At 35.4% G+C, this 18,437-nt stretch overlaps 1 long non-coding RNA gene across 1 annotated transcript; it reads left to right on the forward strand.

The window, feature by feature from the left end:
- The first annotated feature begins 14,455 nt into the window (after nucleotides 1–14,455).
- On the forward strand, nucleotides 14,456–16,525 carry LOC131277300 (uncharacterized). The gene is made up of 4 exons (XR_009184492.1): nucleotides 14,456–14,597; nucleotides 15,116–15,232; nucleotides 15,633–15,745; nucleotides 16,330–16,525. It is a non-coding gene; the product is annotated as an uncharacterized lncRNA (long non-coding RNA).
- The last annotated feature ends 1,912 nt before the right edge of the window (nucleotides 16,526–18,437 follow it).

An 18,437-nucleotide genomic window follows, 5' to 3' on the forward strand; every position in this document is an offset into this window, starting at 1 on the left:
TCTCCTGATAGTCTACAGCTGACCATGTGGAGGAAACAGAGGAGATGAGCCCAGAGGAACCCAGAAAGCCTGAACCCTCAAAGACATGAGCAACCATCTTGCTCCAACACATGGAGCACATGGAAATAGAATTTGATGAGGGAAGTAACTTATGCTTTATGACCTGGTAGCTGTAAGGTCCTACTCCAAATAAATACCCTTTTTAACACCCAGGAGATTTCTGGTGTTTTGTATCAGCACCCCTTAGACTGACTAATACACTTAGAAAATATTGCTACTTTTCACTTCCCACTCCCAAATCTCATACTGTATGAAAGGCAAAGAATTATCTACATCAATGTGTGGCTACCAAATTAGCCCATATACTTGGATTTTGGATTTGAATTATAGAATGATTTTTTGATCACACAATTTTTTAGATTACCCATGCAGCAATATAATCCATCCATTAGAATAATCAAAATAACTCTTCCAAATTCTTTCATGCTCCACTTATTTTAATCATATATGCCAAATACATAGTGTGAAATGTCTTTTCTGTTAGCTTTGCTAGAACATTCTATCTCTGAAATTTTCTATCCCTTGTTCTATGAGCATGAATTCCCAGAAAACTTGCCACAAAAAGAGTCCCTTTTAGAAACAGACAAGATTTTGATATGGCAAATTTGTTGTATTGTATCTCAGTTCCAGCCCTGAAATGTGGTAGATTATGAATGTGTTTGGAATAGTTTTCAGCCCCCCTAAAATTGAAAGCTTAAATGAAATCACATAAGGATTTCCTGCCCACTTTATGGCACCTAAAAAGGGAGCAACTTTGTTTATCTGTTGCTTTAGTACCTCCCATCAGATAAAAGTTCTTTATGAAATTAATGCTAATATCCACTTGAATCATATATAGAATTTTCAGAAATCAGGCACAGCAAGGCATCTGTAAAACAAGGCTATGAATACTACTTGGCAAGGTTTAGTACTCAAATGTTATTTATCAATCTAATATGGATATTATACAGTTGGAGACAGAAAACTGCTACCAAAAAACATAGAATAGCTAAAGTGAATATTAGAAAAGTGAATACACACAGAAAGTAACCTCTTGTCTCTTCTATAATCATTTTATTGCTAATGAGTTCTAATTTTTTCCCACACCAATGTAGTACTAAATTAAAAAATATGATTGCCAAGCTCCTTTTTAGAAATGTAACATTTAAAAATGTGATCATTAACATATTTGTGCTTAAACAAACTCAGCATGTAAATGCAATGCCTTCCCCCCAGCGTGGGACATGACACCCGGGGATGAGCCTCCCTGGCATGGAGGGATCACTATCAACTACCAACTGATGATGCAACTGGAAAATGACCTTGAATGGAAGGTTCAATGCAGATCAGCAGAATATCCCTGTCTACATAAAATAACATGACTTTAAAATGCTGTTTGACCTAATGTAAGGGGGAAATGGAAAGGAGAAATGAGTTTATATGGCTACGAGTCTCTAAAAAAGAGTCTGGAGGTTGTCAGAAGGATTGCCCTTATGCACAAGTGAGCAGAGTCTAAGAGACAGATAAAGTAGATACAACCACCAGGTGTTGGTTCCTTTGAGGGCTAAAGAGACCCATGGGTGCTATGGTCATGGCAGATGGGGTTAACTGCCATGTCAGGTGGCCCTTCTTTGGACCTGGTGTTTATGCGTGATGAATCTGGACTCAGATGGGATCTCTCTTCATAAGACTTTCATGCTACTGTGCTGGAGTTGTAGTTGGTGTTGGGGTTTAAGATATATTTAGGAGATCTGAATCTCTGGACTGACAATGTGATAGCCAGGCCCTGAGCCTCAACAGACTCCAGCACCTACAATCTGATTTATTGGACTCACCTAACTCAGCTAAGATGGAGTTGAAGAAGGACAACCACCACACCATGGAGCCTAGAGTGCCTACAACTGTAAACGGGAGGATTGCATCCAGTATCCATGTGGAATCTGAGCCTCTTCTTGACATAGAGGTGCAATGGACACAACCAATCCAATGTCCACAGAGAAAAGGTGGCATTGGAGTGGGAAAAGTGGACATGGTGGCTAATGGGTATGGGGAATGGCAGGAAGAGACGAGATGTGGAGGTGTCTTTGGGACTTGGAGCTGCCCTGGATGGTGCTTCAGGGGCAATCACTGGACATTGTAAATCCTCACAGGGCCCACTGGATGGAATGGGGGAGAGTATGGGCCATGATGTGGACCATTGACCATGAGGTGCAGAGGTGCCCAGAGATGTACTTACCAAATGCAATGGATGTGTCATGATGATGGGAATGAGTGTTGCTGGGGGGGGAGTGGTGGGGTGGGGGGGGTGGGGTTGAATGGGTCCTCATATATTTTTTTTAATGTAATATTTTTACAAAATCAATTAAAAAAATAATAATAAATTTTTGAAAAAACCTATTAGAACTAAAAGATGAGTTTAGCAATATTACATGAAATAAGCTCAATATAAAAATGAATTACATTTCTATCTACTAACAATAATTAATTGGAAAATAAAATTTGAAAATTATGATTACTTATAATAACAGTGAAACACATCTCCAGCACATAAAATGGTACTAACATACATTGGATGCCTGATAAACGTCGTTAAGCTTACTAAATGAGACCAGCCAGGAAAATAATGGCCAGATCAGGTTCTTAAAGATTATGAGGCCAAGTTTAGACTTTACCCTGTAATTAATGGGAAGCCAGCAGAGCAGGTGTGTCCAGATAATAGTAGGTGTGTAACAGATATCACTGATGAAAAAGTGAATAGATAGCTACCATTGTATCGACAGAAGGGAAAAGTTAGTCCTTTTTTATATCCTTGAAAGGTATTTATCGCATACAATAAAAGTCCCATATTTAAAAACAAAAACAAAAACAAAAACATTTGTGCTTAAACATATTCTTTGTTGAATTAAAAATAAATAGAATGTACAGTACCAGTCTTTAAATTTATTTCCAGTTGGGATTTAGTAAAATTATTTTAAAAGATTTATTCTGATATTATTATGATAACAAAGCTATACTTGACTTGTGATACTTGTATTTGTTATAATGAACTACAGAGAAAATATTCTAGGCTGTAAGATACATAACATTAGAATTAATGAAATAAAACTTAGTGTCTAAGGAACTTCTGTGTCTCCCCAGTAAGGTTCTTTTCAAATAACCAATGCCCAATAGTACCAGTCCTGTTTGAATAAGTCAAAGTCATAGTCATCTGATATAAAGTAAAATAGCAATAGTAGTAATACTACCAACTTATGAGTATCTACTGATATATAATCCATACACTTTGACTTCTAACTCAGTTGGATAAAGGTTGTGGTCTTATTTCTCAAGAAACTCAATCCAGCTTGTGTTATACCAATAAAAGCCATAATAATCTTGTTAAGATTACTCAATCACAAGATAATAATAATATATTATTTACAGGATTAGTTTTCAAATAAAAATTAATATAAATGTACTGTAACCAAACTATCAACATGAATGATAAAATCTCTTAGATAATAGCCATTAAAATATTTGCTCATCTATACCGCTATTTGATAATTTTAATAGAAGTCAGAAGTTGAGTTAGCACTTTCTCTTAATAGTGTTATCACAAGACAATATCATTCATTCAAATAAAAAAGCAAGTTTACAATTCCACTATAAAATAATGAGGACAATTCTTATATGCCAAACACAAAAATCTAGCCTAATTATATTATTGCAGTCCCATTGTGACTAATGCAGAAGAGCTAATGAATATGTGAAAATGGAGGAGTGTTAAAATAATGTCATATTATAGGCAACTGAGTATCTTAATGTACCCTAGAAGTCAGTACTTCTATATACATGGATTTCCATCAACCAATCCAATATTTCTGTGCAAAATATTGTACAGGTGAGACAATAAATATAAGCTATATTTCCTCCCTTCTATTACCTCACAATAAAGTTGGAAAAACCAAAGCAACATATGCACAGTTAAGAGCTAAACTTACAATACAGCAATAGTAGTTCAGAGAAAAATCAGTGTGAGCTAGAGTAGTTAGCTTAATCATGGTAAAGGTATAACATGAGTTAGTTCTTGGGGCATCACCGTAAGATGATGTACCAGCAATAAATCATTGTAGTTTTCTCAGCTGAAAGGTTCACATCAAACTATAAAAATTAAAATGCCATATACATGTATGTGGTGTATTTCTTTTTTAAAGTACAAATAGAGTACAAGCTCAGCCTGAATAGAATGCACATTTGAGCTTTCTTTGCTTTGATCTTATGGACTAATACAACAAATTAAAGGAAAGTCACTACTAGCCTAAAAAGATACAACTTAAATTTACATGCATATAGGTTCAGGAGGGAAAAAAGGATGTATCAACAAATACAAACCATGTGTTACCATGAAAAAAATTAAAGTCAAATGTACATTATGTGACATCTGTTAACCTCTGTTGTAAGAAAATTGCTAAAATATTGAATGAGACTCAAGGTCAGTATTACAAGCACAAATGGGTGATCATATAATTGTTTCCTTGGCAAACATTCTTCAGCATCAATTGAGATCAATTGTTTCTTTTTAAAATGTGAACACATCACGTAAGTTTCAAGATAGAGGAAGAGAATGTTCTCCAGATTTGAAGGTGGTGATCTGGGCACAATGCAGAGAGGTCATTGGATGGGCCGACCCTAACTATGATTGAAGATTATATCCTAGTGAGAAATATCATTATGAAGTATACAACCAGACTTCTGAAGCAGCGATACAATTGGGAACAGTCAATGGCAGTGTTTGGGTCATGAGGTAAAAACTCTGGCACTTATTCATGTTTTTGTGATAGAATATAATGGGATATGGATTATTTAGGGATTTCTTGTTGTGTTTTCTCTTCTATATTCCCTGAAACAATTTAATGACTTTATTTTTTAAATCCCTGTTAAATGATCTTTCAAAATGCCATATATCTGCTGTAAATACATAGATAACAGTGTAATCCCATTAAAAGTTTAATCTGTCTCAATAAAAGTTACTCACCCAAATTCCCCAAACCAGAGACATGGGCTTGATCCTTGATTCTTCCTTCTTCCTCAGTTGCCACATCAATTACCAAGTCCCACCTCTGCTCTTCATAGCTCTTAAATTAATCAACTTGTCTCCATCTCTATTCCCTTTTTTTTTTAATTTAAGCAACCATCATCTTTTACCTAGCCTATTACTACCAGCTTCCACTCCTGCCCACCCCAAGCCCCACCCTCTATTCTCCGTAATGGATCCAGCATGGTTTTCCAAACAAATCAAATCCTGTTAGTCTCATGACTGAAAACTTCTTAATGGTGCCCAGAAATCTAAAGAATAAAAGTCATATTTCCTTGGTGTGGGTTTTAGTATCCAAGATGCTAAAACAGATAGCATACAGTAGGTTCACTTAACAATAAGAATTTATTTGCTCTCAGTTTTAGGGGCTAGATGCTTCTTTCCTCCTAGAGTATATATCTTTGTGCTAGATGGTCATCTCTGCAAACTTGTCTTTTCTGTCAGATGGAAAACTACATGACATCATTTCCTGCTTTCTCTTCTGGGTTCTGTTGACTTCCATCTTCTGGCTGTTCCCCATGGCTTCAATTTAGTGTCCAATTCCTTTTGCTTTTGAGGACTTCAGCAGTACTGAATTAAGACCCACCCTCATTCAGTTTGGGTTCTATTCATAGATCCTGTTTACAAATAGATTCACAACCACATGAACAAGAATTGTGACCTGAGCATGCCTTTTGTGGGTGATATTATTACATCTCCAAAAATATGCTTATCATGTCTTTCCTGAATGATTCCCTGTCTTCTTTTCTAAACCTGTTTTCTATGACTTGCCTTCTGCTCATCATTCTAGCAATCTAACCATTTCAAGGTCATTTCAGTTCTGTAAGCACTCCCTACATTTTCATGCTTTCCATTTTTTGCATTTGCTATTTTCTATGCCTGTCATGCCTTCCCTTTTCTCTGACCCATACTCACACATCACATGACAAACTCATACTGATCCTTCAAAACAGTTAAAAATACACATCTATGTAGAACCCCATACTGATGAAGTTAGGAAGTCATTTTCTTCATTGACTGCTCCCACAGAACTTCATATACACTACCACTATAGTAAATGCTACATTAATTTACAAGGATATACACCTATATTGCCCCATTAGTTTATGGCTCTTTGAGGCCAGAAACTGTCACGTTTTTCTTTATTACTAGTTCCTAGCAAATTTCCCAGAACCTAGTAAGCTCTCAAAGCTGGATGGGTTGCTTGACTATTCATAGATGACATTTGGGAAATGAGAAACTATGCAAAGTGCTAGGGACAAAGAGATGATTATAACACAATCTCTGTACTCAAACCCACAGTCTTGTGGATAGAAAAATGATAACAATGCAATGTGATCAATGCTGTAATAAAGAGATACTCACATGCTATGTGAACTTATATGCACTTAACCCAGGAAATGTTGAGGAAGGCTTTCCAGAGATGAGTAGAAGTTACCTAGGTAAAGAAGGAAAGATAATCCTTACAAAGTCAAGAGTCCATATGAAGGCACAGAAGTGAGTGAAAGTGTGCCTTATTTGAAGAGCAGCAAACAATTTATTCCTTTCCAATTTTTCTGAGGCATGTGGAGAAATGGAGAATGACACTGTTTATGTCATTGTAAGGGACTTTGTCCTGAAGACAGTGTCAGAGGGTGAGCAGTTGATTAGAATAATTGAAAAATTTCAAATAGAAGAGTGCCATGATCAGATTTGCATTTTAGAATTATTACTGATTGTTGATCGGATAATGAATGGGTGTGTAGGGAACTGATAATATTGGAGACAGAAATGAGGGCTCTACTCAAGCCTGACTTTGGCCTGAACTGACTTAGTAGTAATGGGATGATGAAGACATTTAAAGACATGACTGAAGGTATGATATGATGTGTACATTGTGGAAGAGGTAAAGTCCAGAATACAATTGTATGTTTCTGATGTGGTGTTATTGGGTGTTTGGTAGTACCATTAGCTAAGACTGGGAATAAGAAAGGGAGAAGAAATTTGGAAATAACAGTTTTGGTCCTATTAAGTTTGAAAGATCTGTGGGTCATGCAGGTGGAAACATACAATAGACAGTTTAATATATGGGTTTGCAGCTTAAGAGAACTGCCTGGACTATAGATGTTGATTTGGGAGACATTAGCATAGAGATGGTAGTTAAAAACCAGTGGATTAAGTGACTCCCAAATTTTGTTTTTAGCCCAGGCAATTTTTCTGAGCTCTCTCTCAGTGAATACACATTTTCAATGGACTTATGAATGACAGAAGATCATAGTAGTAGATTGAGAAAAGAGTGCACTGTAAAAAGTGGAGATAGTGTTGTTTAAGAAATGTTTAAGAGATCAAGTGTGAAGAGCTCAAAAAATAGTGTTATTCCTGGAGAAAATCTAGGATTTAAGAGGAGATACGGAGTTTGGATTAATAAGGAAAAATATATTTTGCGTTGAAATTGGAGACAAGGAGGTCAAAGTGTGTCTGGTTGAAAATATTTTTGTCTGTGGGGGCTAAGAAAGTTGAGGGCAAGTTCACAATTGCATTTCACAAAGATTACCATGACAACATGAGAAGATTGAATTGGAGTTAGATGATTAATTTCAAAATTGTTTTTATTCCTCAATGCTGGGGGAAAAAAACACAGTTTTAGCTCATCAAGCAAGAAGCTGAACATGCCCAACACATTTTTACAAACTCACACTAACCACAAGACTGAAAATGATAAGAAAGTGAGAAGGATATAAGATCAATATGCAAAAATCAATTGTAGTTCTATATGCTAACAATGAACAATTCGAAAATGAAATTAATAAAATTCCATATGCAATAGCATCAAAAACTCTAAAATGCTTTAGGAATAAATTTAACAAAATAACTGAAAAACTTATACTCTGAAAACTCCAAATAATTTTGAATGAATTAAGGAATACTTAAATAATTGAAAACCATCCCATATTCATGGATTGGAGGACTTAATTTTGTTTTTTTTAAAGATTTATTAATTTATTTATTTCTCTCTCCTTCCCTCCCCCCCCCCCCGGTTGTCTGTTCTCTGTGTCTATTTGCCATGTCTTCTTTGTTCGCTTCTGTTGTTGTCAGTGGCACGGGAATCTGTGTTTCTTTTTGTTGTGTCATCTTGTTATGTCAGCTCTCCATGTGTGCGGCACCATTCTTGGGCAGGCTGCACTTTGTTTTTCATGCTGGGTGGCCCTCCTAACAGGGCACACTCCTTGTGGGTGGGGCTCCCCTACACAGGGGACACTTCTGCTTGGCAGGGCACTCCTTGCGTGCATCAGCACTGCACTTGCGCCAGCTCCACATGGGTCAAGGAGGCCCGGGGTTTGAACCATGGACCTCCCATGAGGTAGACGGATGCCCTAACCACTGGGCCAAGTCCGCCGCCTAATATTGTTAATAATCAAGAATTAAATCACTAAAATGAATTAGTATTGTTAGGATGGCAATTTTCCCCAAATTGCTCTGTAGATTCCACCAAATCCCTACCAAATCCCAGCTGACATGTATACAGAAATTGACAAGCTCGTCCAAAAATTCATATGAAATTATGAGGGATCCAGATTATCCTAAATACATTGAAAAAGAACAGTTGGAGGACTCACACTTCCCATCAATGCTAAAGTAATCAAAACAATGTGATACTGACATAGAAAATGAAATAGAACTGAGGACTCAGAAATTAAATCCCAAATTTATGGTCAATTGGTTTTCAACAAGGGTGCTAGGAAAATTCAAAGGGGGAAAGAATAATCTCAAAAAATGTTGCTGGGACAACTGCATATCAACATGAAAAAGAATGATATTTGGGTCCAAACTTCACACTGTATACAAAACATAACTCAAAATTGATGAAAGAACTAAATGTAATTGTGAAAACTAACAATTCTTAGAAGAAAGCAGTGTACATCTTTGTCACCATGGGTTAAGCAATGGTTTCTTGGACACTGAAAGCAAAAGTGATGAAAGGAAATAATAGATAAACTAGACATCATCAAGATTAAAACATTTTGTGCTTCAAAGAACATCATCAAGAATGTGAAAAGTCAACCCACAGAGTGGGAGAAAATTTTGGCAAATCATATATCTGATAAGGGACTTGTATCTGGAATACATAAAGAACTTCTGCAACTCAGTAATAAAAAGACATATAACCCAATTAAAAATTGGAAAAGGATCTGAATACACATTTCTCCAAAGAATATATACAAGAAGTTTCTAAACATGTGAAAAGATGCTCAATATCATTAGCCACCAGGGGAATGTGAATCGCAATAAAAGTACATCTATGCAATGGAATAGTAATCAGTGATAAAAAGAAATGAACTCTCAAGCCACAAACAGACATCAAAGATCCTTTGCTCCATTATGATAATAAAAAGTTACTTTTTTGTTTCCTCATTGCTAAAGCAAATACCATTCAAGGGGTTGACTTAAACAATGGGAATTTTTTGGCTCAGTTTTGAGATGAGAAGTCCAAAATCAAGCCATCATCAAGGCAATGCTTTTTCCCAGAAGACTGTGGCATTCTGGGGTTGGCTGCCAGAAATCGTTTTTCCTTGGCTTTTCTGTCATGTAGCAATACACATGGTGGCATCTCCTGGCTTCTCCCTTCTTTTCTGAGTTCCAGAAGAGAGTAGCTCCTGGCTCCTCCATTCAACTTTTTCTTTGTGACCTTCCCTAAAAGGCCTTGAGTAATAAGATTAAGGTTTATCCTGATTTATCTGGGCCACACCTTAGCTGAAGTATCTTCATCCAAAGTTTCCATTTCCAAGAATTCCCCGCCCCCAAGTATGGATTAAGTTTAAGAACACGTTTTCTGGAGTACATAGCTCCAAATTAACACAGTTACATATTTTATGATTTCAACTATATGACATTCTGGATAAAGGAAAAACTATAAAGACAGTAAAAAAAATCAGTGGTTGCCAGGTGTTCAGGCTAGGAATGGGTTAAATAAGTGGAAGATAGGGGATTTTAGGATTGTGAAACTATTCTTTGTTATTGTAATGGTGGATACGTGACATTAGGAATTTATCTAAATCCATAGATATATACAGAACAAAGAATGAAACATTGTTTAGGCAAATTTAAAAAGAAATCATTTAGATCATTTAGGAGATCAGGGTATCCCAAGAAGAAATTCAGACTGTGACAAGAGTAGCTAACTCTATTACAATTATATTAAACTACCTCAGGGATGGGTTGAAAAAGTGCTGACCTAAGTAATTTTGGAAAATGAGTGGAACCAGTAAGACTCAAGGCAAAAGTAACTGTACATAAGCACTAGACTCCAGTTGATAATGTTGATTCCTATGGGGTTATAGTTTAAATATTCTGATACTGCTATATATATATATTGGATTGAATAAATAAGTAAATTGAGGGCAGATGGTAGGAGCCAGGTTTCTCACTGTCTAGACATTTACTGGTCAGCAAGAAGAGAAACTTTTTTGAATGTAATATTTTTTTAAAAATGAATAAAAAAATAACACATGTGGTAATGGTTTAGATTTAGAGACCATATAAATTCATGTTTAGCTTAATATAGGTGCATATGGATACATAAAGAAATATTTGTATTTATATGTATATGTATGAGTTAATATATACACTTATGATTCCTTACTCTGTCAACCAAGGGAACATGGAAACAATAACACCCCAGAAGCATGGACCACACAAACAAATCAACAAGATCTTGATTTCTAATCTGACTCAGCAATAAAATGAACAAGAATAGGCAGCTTTGTAGACACAGAAAGTAGATTAATGTTTGCCAGGGTCTGAGGGGAGGAGATATGAGGAGTGACTGCTAATGGGTATGAGTTCTTTATTTGGGGGGAAAGGGATTGCAGACACCTTAAGAGAAGGAAGCAATGTTGTACCCTTTGTTCCTTAGCATGAAAATGTACTCAGTAGTGCATATTAGATATAATAATTCTTTTATTCATTCATCAAAAACTTATTGAATGCTTACTGTGTTTTTGGAACTCTTCTATACGCTGTAGATACAATGGTATCCAAGATTAAGTCCTATGCTCACAGGGCTTCTATTCTAGATGCAGGAGGAGACAGACAATTAAAAAATTAAGGAAGAAAAATAAGATAATTTCATATTGTGATGTAATAGTGTCTTGAGGTTGAGCAATATTACATGGAATATTTATGGAAGACTCTTTTAAGAGGGTTGAACTGAGACTGAAAGACTGAGACAAATCCCGCCATAAAAAAGTCAATAAAATAGCTTGCTGAGGAAAGGGAAGTTCAAATTCAAAAACCCTATGGGAAAAACAGGCTTAATGTGTTCAAAGAAGAGAAAAAGTTCAGCATGTTGACAAGGTAGAGAGATCATGTTGGAGTTTGTAGAATATTGTAACATTTGGATTTTGTTTTCCAGTGGAAAGTCTCACTGGAGGACTTTCTCCATATGAATGATGCTGGCTGCTAAGTAGAGAATGGATTAGAGGGAGTCAAGACTGGCATAAAGAGAAGAGCTTGGGAAATGACAGGAGTCCAAGAGAGAAATGATGTCTTGTACTAGGGTGGTGACAGTGGAGATACAGAGAAGTGCACTTTAAAATCTATTTTAGAAGTAGAATATGACTTGCTGATAGATTGAACATGGGGCATGAGTGAAAGAGAGGAACCAAAGATTACTTCAAGGATTTTGTTTTGAGCAACTGTATAGATGAAGAACATTGGAGGAGGAACAGGGATTTGGAGTCGTGGAATCAAAAGTTCTGGTTTTTGACATGCTCATTTGGAGATGACTATTAGATATCCAAGTGGAGATACTGAATAGGCAGTTGGCCATATGAACCTGAATCATGAGGGAAAAGTATGTATTGGAGATGTAAATTTGGGAGTCATCAACATATGGATACTATTTAAAGTCATGTTACTGGACTTATGGCAAGAGTATAGCTGTAGAAGTAAAGAAAGCTTAGTACCAGTGCTTTAGATGTTCCAACATTTATAGATCAGGGAGTAAGTGAAAAAACAGGCTGGCAAAAAGAACTGGGACGTATCAGCCATAGCAGTAAGAGAAAAACCAGGGGGAAAATCATGAGAGTGTGGTGTTTTGGAAGAAAAGATATGAAAGTATTTCAAGAATTAGGGAATTGTCCACATATTAAATGCTACAGAGAGATCAAGTCAGCTGAGGACAGAGAAATAACTGGATTTGGCTACATAGGGGTAATTGATAATTTGACAAGAGCAGTTTCAACAACGTGGTACGGATAGAAGGAATTCCAGTGTGGATGAAAAAGTGAAAGAGGGGTGAGGGACTGGTGAAAATAATTACTGTAGACAATTACCCTGTTTTTTTTTTCAGAAAAATGAGGCCATTGCTAGGAAAAATGTGGAGTTTAGAGACATTTTGTTTAATGCACATTTGTACGTTCATGAGAAATTGTCTGAGAAACTCATCTAACCCTCCACGATGCAGTGTATTCCGAGTTCTGGTGTTGCTACCCTAGAAAACAGCCTTTACTCCGTAAAAACTGGAAAAACTTCATTGACTTCAAGAGGAGAATGAATAGGGAAATTACTTTTACTGTGACTGTCAAAACATGGTTTATCTAGTCAGTCTGTTCCAATGTGGATCACATGGCCCAGAAGGACTCCAGTGTGTCTTATTGCATGCAAATTATTTGCTCTTTGTAATATCTTCAGCAAGTCCCAGAAATTTCTCTTGCTTTATTTACTCTTTCTAACCTCCAGATGATATTTTGATCTTTGATCATGAACTTAGATGGGAATTTGCTGATTTTCCTACATTTATCATGTACTAAATGATCCCTCTAATAGCTTTGTCTTTGTTCTTTGATATTTCTTGCTGGACCATGGCTTAATGCTATACTGGACACATATACCCCACACCCTCACAGAGTGAACTTCACTGTGGGTGCTGAAAAATGAAACTCATAATTGTACCTAAGTAAAACAGAACAGGTTTTTTCAAAGTATTCTGAAATAAGATATTAAAGAAGAATTTCTTTATATATTTTTTTTATTTTTAAAGAACTTTATATTACATAAATATTACATCAAAAATAAAGGGGAGCGAAGTGGATGTAGCTCAGTGGTTGAGCACCTTCTTCCCATGTACAAAGTTCCAGGATCAAGCCCTGTTACCTCTTAATATATATATATTCCCATATACCCCACACCTTCCCCCTTTCCCAGTTTCCCCCATTAACATCTTTCATTAGTGTGGTGTATGGATGAACACACATTGTTACTAACCATGGTCTCTAGTTTCCATTATAGTTTACATTTTACACAGCACAATTTTGTAGACTTTGACAAAATGTGTAATGGCCTGTATCCATCATTGCAGTGTCATGCATGACAATTCCATTGTCCCCACAATGCCCTATATCACACCTATTAATCCCTCTCCTTCCCCTCAGAACTTCTGGTGGCCACTGCCTTTATATCAATGATATGTTTTTCCATTGCTAGAATAATAATTAGTTTAGTTTATAGTTACATTTCCACCTTATGTTTGTTCATTCCTCAATCTTGAGGATTTTGGTATGTGATACCCACTCAACTTCCATTTGAGAGGGGGTTTAGATCCCATGGGGCAGATGGGTTGAACTGTCTTGCTTGCAGTTGTGGATACTCTATGTTCTGGAAAACATAGGGAGGCTCAGCTTTGGCACTAACAATAACGACTTCAAGGTAGGGTGACCAAGACAGTTCCTATTTATGACTGTTGTTAAAATTTAAATATTAATAGTTTCTCCTATCACTTTCATAAGTGTTCTGATTTGGAAAATAAATTATATTGTCACCTTACTTCAAGGGCCTGATACAGTCACTTCATCTGGAGGAAACTGTCATCATTAATTATCTGCTATTCTAGCTGAGGTCACATATGCTCATAAGAGAGATGTACCATATTCTTATCATCAGTCCCTTCACTATCACGCCTGGATCCTAATCTAAAAAAAAAATCTCACATGTCAGACTCCCTTTGGCCCTGCCTTCTACTCTTTTCAACTCTCAATTTCTGCCTGAAACACTATTACACATCTACCTAGGTGAAACAAAAATCAGATTTTGATTAGTGAGTTTAACTTAAGCCAACGCTAGACAAATGGGAGGTAAACAGTCCCTCTATATGCTGAGAACCCTACTACTTATTGTGGACATACAATTCCCTCTTGCCTGCTAAAGAAAGAGACCTGTTCTATAGAAGGAAAGGTCGCCCCTTTAAGACTTGAAGCATGGAATGGTCAGGAACTCTGAATTTGGCTACTATGACATCAGGGAGAAAAGTTCAGAAGGACTGTCTTCAGATATAAGTGAAGCTTTCTTGCCAAGCTTCACTGAAATCAAAATTTGAAGAATCATGGTTTTCCTTTTTTGTTTTGTTGTGGTTTTTTGTTTTATTTTAAAGAAGATTGCAAAAACAAAACAGAAAAAAAAAGCCCAAAGACAAAAGAAAGATATCTAAACAACAGAGGCGAAATATTGGGTCTGTCTTAATCTTCCTGTTTCTATCACTTTGTCTTTCCAGATGATACTTAACCTCTATCTCATCCCTGATATTATTCCCAATCCCCACTTCCCCCAGAATCCCCCTCAGATGTTGTGTGGATGAACTGAAATTTAGGAATGAGTGATGATATCTATGTAATGTACTATTAAATAGTTTTTAATGAGAAAAATTTTATAAGGTGCATCAAAATTTCCATATGTCAAAATAATTGCATCAAAGAGGCTATATAAAAATATCTTTAATTTCAAAATGTCTTCATCAAAATGGCCATGTCAAAATGTTATGTACATACCTATAATTAATGTGGCTATAAGAATAAGCTTTGTATAGCCCTGGTTTGGATATACTGCTATATGCTTCATATGTGTGCTAAAATCCTAATTTCTTATTTCAGTAATATTACTTTTGTTTACTTACTCAGAGTATAGTCCTTAAGTACCAAGTCTTTATCATTTGATTTGTGTACATCAGTTTCTCTCCAATACTCTTTGCAGTATGCTGTGGCCATTCCATTCTGCATTTCTCTATATTCAACCTATGTATTCTGTGCCTAATTATTTTTGGCAACTGTGTTCCTTCTGGGGATAAGTATTCTTCACATTCCATCAATGGTAAGTGGGATTTAAATTTAAACCTTTTAGCTGGAAGGGTCATTTGTTGCTTAGACAGGAAGCTGAAACATACTCCATTTACATTTCTGCTTCATTAAGCCATTCTCTATGATAAATAGAAAGATGATAGGTAGAAAGATGATAGATAGAAAGTTAGATAGATATAACAATATAGAAAGACTTGTTAAATTATCAACATAATATCTAAACCATTGTATTTGAGCAATTGTCTTTGTTTATTTGTATTTATTTTAGGATCAGGCCTCAAAGTATCTTGATATTTAGAAAATTATCAAAATTTTTAAAAACCAAGTACAGTCAAAGTGAACAATTGTGTTTCAAATTTCCTTAAAATTGTGACTGACTTTCTTCTCTCTCCCTTGTGGAAACAAAAATAAAGCAAACAAACAAACAAAACAACCATACACAGAATTCCTGGAGCACATCTCTTCAGTGGGTCCTTTCTAGAAGTCTTGTGTTTCCACCATCACAGTTCTCTGCAAGAAATTACAAGTAAGCTATCTCTTTAAAGGGAAGATAAATTTGAGCAAGAGATAAAGTAGAATCTTATTTGGAAAGAATTTTGGTAAAGAATTTTAAGTTATGTATTCATTTTTTTGGTAGAAAGTGGGGTCGCAGAGGAAGGGGTGTAATCATAGATACCAATGTTTTTAACTATGACTATATACATATTTGCATTTATGACAGAGTAGAAGATAATTCTGTAAAACATTTTCTGAGAAAAAGCCAGAGTTGACTGAAATTAATCTATAAGATCTTTAAAGTGTACTTCATTTCTCTTTCTAAATATCATAACTTCTTAGACACTCTGAGAAAAAAAGAGAGTAAGAAATATTCCCCAACAAAATCCCTAGATTTAGTTATTAATAGAAGGTTCTGTTCTTTTAATTTTATGAAGTTCCCATTACTTTACTGTATCTGCTATATTAATCTAACATAACTTTTGAGTAACTTCATTTATTTGCTTCCTAGAGAATATAGCCATAAAAATCTACTTCATCATAACACTTAACCCTATATAAATGGCTTTTTAAAGTGTTCTCATATTTTTCCTTTTGTTTTTTCACTTAAAATAGCTTTATGACACATGAATGCAAAGACGACAATCCTTATTCATCTTACAATTGGGATGACTCTATGGGAACAACTAAACTGGAAGCAAATTATGGAAACAATTATTCTTACATAAAGCCTGTCTTCGTATGTATTACACATCTCAATTTCTATATGTGGTTATCATCACCATAACCAAATTAAAGAAAATATAATGAATGCTAAGAATTCACCAAATAACAAAACAATATGACAGAATCAGATGAGAAAAAGGTATGGGGAGTTTGAGTTGTATGACTGTCACTACTATTTCATTTTGTAAAATGGTATTAGAAAATATGAGGAGCAAAAGGTATAATATATTTTTATATATAAAATACTTAAATTTTTGAATATTAGAAAAGATGTAAGATAAAAGAAAGACTGGTTAGATACCATGAGACTAACTCAGATTTGAGACTCATTTTATATTTTTATATCATTAAATTATCATAATTTAACAAGGCAACTTCCATGTTTAGTTTATTTACTTTGTTTAAGTTAATGCTAGGCACTAGCTAAGTGTTAATCGCTACTTATAAAATATATTAACAATGAATAAAAAGTGCAAACTATTTGTAGAAATTTATAAAAGCAGCAATCAGAGAAAAATTTAATAACATGGATTATCACCTGAATATTATTTTTATGAATTTTCTTGAGAAATGCACTGAATTATAGAAACATGGAATTAATTCACAAAATGAATGCCTAGTGATTGTTGACATTGTGAGGATTTTAGGGGGAAGGAAAGGGACAATTGTGGTTGAGCTGTCTGCATGGCAAAATAACTAAGCCTGAAAAAGTCACTGTGAGTTAATGGATGAATGAGCTCTAAAAAGTAAATTAAGAAAATGAAATGTCGGGTGTTAAGCATGATAACTATACAAGAAGAAGACAAAATGCTGGATGTGTGGTTGAATAAAAACTAATTTTTCCATTGTGCTTAGCAGACATTAGGTAGATGTTCCATCTATGTGGATTACTGATTTTGCAAGATAGAACTTGGAAAAAAACTGGCAACCTTTAACGAGCATGTGAATTCAGTAAGAAAAGAAAAAAGAAATAGTGAGAATGAACTCATAAGTCAATACTTGGGAATATCCTAAAAGAGAAAACCTGACTAGAAAAAGAAGAATGCTAATATTGAGAATATAGAGGGACACCTGGCTGAGTTTGAATGCAATTGGCCTCATCCTTGACTTTTTAAATGACTTTAAAAAATCATTTATAGTGTTAAGTGTTATGGCCTCATCAGTGTATTGGTTCTAAATTGCTAAACAACAAAGTATAACAGCCTTAGCCATTTAATATGCATTTATTATCCGCAATTTCCATGGGTCAGTCTGGGCACGACTTAACTGGGTCCTCTGCTCAGGGTCTCACAATCAAAGTGTTAGGAGGCTGCATTCTCAACCTGGAGTTTGGAATCTTCTTCCAAGCTCACACAGCTATTGGCAGAATCTAGTTCCTTGCAGTCATAGAACTGAGGTGTCCCTTCCTTTTGCTTGCTGGCTGTCAGCTAGGGGCCACTGCCAGCTCTACCTGCAGTTGCCAAGGAGCCATTAACAGACCCTCTGAAACACTGCAGCTTCAAGACCAGCTGAAGAATCTTTCACTCCATTCTGCTAGGATAGAGTGTTATATAATAAAGCCTAAACAAGGAAGTAACTATGCCATAACCCTCTCCATATTCTTTTGACTAGAAACAAGTCACAGGTTCTGCCAACAATTAAAGGGAGGAGATAAGACAAAGGCATAAAATATTGGGGGTCACTCATTAGGTTGTGTCCAGTTAAATAACATCCTACTCTTTAAAGAGGACTACAATGGTAATAACTGAAATAGCTATGTATTTTACTGAAAGGCAAGATGAACAGAGAAGAACATAGTAATTTTAAAGGGTCAAGGTTTTAGGAAGCTCAGGATGGATTACTCTTTTAAAACCTAATGAAACTAAATGAATTATATGTCATTTTTCTTCCATTCAGCCAATATTCATTGGGTGTCTATTATGTGACAAGTACTGTAGTAGTTTAAACAATATGAAATTTAAATGAAAGAATTCTCTTTTTTATAAAGATTTATTTAT

Source organism: Dasypus novemcinctus, chromosome X (assembly GCF_030445035.2).
Source record: "Dasypus novemcinctus isolate mDasNov1 chromosome X, mDasNov1.1.hap2, whole genome shotgun sequence".
NCBI lineage: Eukaryota > Metazoa > Chordata > Mammalia > Cingulata > Dasypodidae > Dasypus > Dasypus novemcinctus.